A 2,436-nucleotide genomic window follows, 5' to 3' on the forward strand; every position below is an offset into this window, starting at 1 on the left:
GCCTTCCGAAAATCCAGGAAGACTATGTCCACTGCTACCCCTGCATCTAAGGATTTGGTGATCTGGTCATAGAAGGCCACCAGGTTGCTCTGACAGGACCTGCTGCTAATGAACCCGTGTTGATTGACCCTAAGCATGATCTCCCCTGATGGCCCCTTGTGGATATGCTCCAGAATAATTTTCTCAAAAAGCTTGCCCGGGATCGAGGTAAGACTAACTGGCCTATAGTTTCCCGGGTCCTCCTTCCTTCCCTTTTTGAAGATGGGAACCACACTGGCCCTCTTCCAGTCCTCTGGCACCACACCAGAGCACCATGAGTGCTCGTAAAGCCGTGCCAGGGGTCCCGCAATGACCTCAGCCAATTCCCTCAGTACTCTAGGGTGGAGATCTTCTGGACCAGCTGATTTGAATACATCCAGTCCTTCCAGAAGTTCCCTAACTAGTTCCTCACTAACCCTTGGCCTAGGTGCGCCTCCCCTGAGGTGTAAGGGGGAGCCGGGGGGGTGACTGTTTCCCTGCTCAGGAAAATGGAGGCAAAGAAATTGTTAAATATATTTCCTTTTTTAATATTTTAAAAACCACTTAATGCCCCACTCTAAGAGCTGGATGCAGCACTCATGGCATCACCAGCCAGGAAGGGAAGAACATCTCTCTGCTGAGCTCCCATGCCAAGATGAACTTGGAGTTATGGGCTGGGACTATGGGGAAGGAGGAGGGACCAGGTCCTGGACATGACCTAAAATTGTACCCTGCCAAGGTTGGGAGGCCTGGTGGGACTGCAGTAGCTGCCAAGAAATGCCAGGACCGAGGACCTCCCTGGTGAAAGGCAGATACGAGGTGCCTTATATCCTCCAGCCACCACACACACCCACAGTCCTGGCTATGGAAATCCCAGACTTGTAAGTTCTTTGAGAGGCCTGAGCTTGCTGGTTGCAGTGGAGTTGTGACTCTTCATGTGAGCTTAGCTATCTGGGATGCCATCTGCGAGGCATGGGCTTTTGGGTTTAAAACCCTTTGTCAGGCTGAGGAAGAATCTGCAGTTCTGTGTGTGCTTTTCCTGGATGGGAGGAATAGTAAAGAAACTAGAGGCTGGCATGCAATACAGGCAAGAAAGCCTATCAGTGAAAATGTATATTGAGGTATCAGGGGGTGAGAGACAGGCTGCGGGCGGGGGGACGGGGGAGGAAAGAAACTCATGAACTCAGTATAAACATTGGATTTATGATACAATACAACCTGTCTGACCTCTGACACTCCAGGTAACAGGTACGTTTCCACTTTTACCTGCTACAACCCCCTTCCATCCCGCCCCCCCAGCCTGTATCTTACCCCTTAACACCTCAATTTACATTTTCACTGACTAACTTTCTTGCTTGCACTGCATGCAGGCCTCTGGCTTCTTTACTATTCCTTCCATGCAGGAAGAGCACACACACAAACTGCGGATGCTTCCTCAGCCTGACAAAGGGTTTTTAAACTTGAAAGCTTGCAAAGAAGAATTTCTCCAAGTATTCAGTTGGTCTAATAAAAGATATCAGATTGACCCTAAGAACCTTGTCTGGGCTATGTTTTTAGACCAACATGGCTACAACCTACACCCCTTAACATACACAAGTGACATGAGTTTTGCTTTCAGCAGTGTGAGATGCAGTTTCACAGAAAGCCCTGCACCAATCTGCCTGAAACCTGTCAGGCCTCATGCCCACATGAGGAGATATTTATGTGCCAGGACAGGTGATACTGAGGGTTGCCATTTAATGCCCTGCTCTCAGAGCTGGAGACATCAGTGTAGTTTCTCACCAGCCAGCAAGGGAAGAACATCTTCCTGCTGAGCTCCCTTGCCAGGAGGAACTTAGAAGTATAAGGGCCGGGGCTATATAGGGAATGGGAGGCCCCACATCATGCTGGGCATGACCTAAAACTGCACCCTGCCATGGTAGGGAGGCCTGAGTGGGACTGCCAATGGTGCAGCAGCCCCAGGAAATGCCGGGACAGTGAACCTCCCTGGTGAAAGGCAGGGAGGAGGCACCTGATAACCTCCAGCCACTGCACAGTCCTGGCTGGGGAAAGCCCAGACCTGTAAAATCTTTGAGAGACCTGAGGTTTACTGGTTGCAGTGGAGTTGTGAGGGTGAGAACAGAGGCTACCCCCCCCTGCAATTTCCATCCTGCTGCGCTTTAAGACACATACAAAGTTACAATCCCACTGTGCTTTAAGACACGCACAAAGTTACACAACATGAGTTTTGCTTTCAGCAGCTTGAGGTGCAGTTTCCCAGAAACCCCTGCACCTATCTCCTTGAAACTTGGCAGGCTTCATGGACTCAGAAGGGGCTACCTTCCCTGCATTTTTTATCCTACTCTGCTTACACATGCAAAAGTGACATGAGTTTTGCTTTGAACGGTTTGAGGTCCATTTTCCCAGAACCCCCTGCAC

General features: G+C 50.0%; 1 long non-coding RNA gene across 1 annotated transcript in view; it reads left to right on the top strand.

The window, feature by feature from the left end:
- Nucleotides 1-1,433, top strand: part of LOC109312544 — a 14,566-nt gene extending 13,133 nt beyond the window's left edge. Inside the window, exon 3 of the long non-coding RNA XR_002101841.1 lies at nucleotides 1,422-1,433. This is a non-coding gene — a long non-coding RNA (uncharacterized LOC109312544). The remainder of the gene's footprint in view (nucleotides 1-1,421) is intronic.
- Nucleotides 1,434-2,436: the final 1,003 nt, after the last annotated feature.

This window comes from Crocodylus porosus, unplaced genomic scaffold, assembly GCF_001723895.1.
Source record: "Crocodylus porosus isolate Cpor-Errol unplaced genomic scaffold, CroPor_comp1, whole genome shotgun sequence".
NCBI classification, from domain to species: domain Eukaryota; kingdom Metazoa; phylum Chordata; order Crocodylia; family Crocodylidae; genus Crocodylus; species Crocodylus porosus.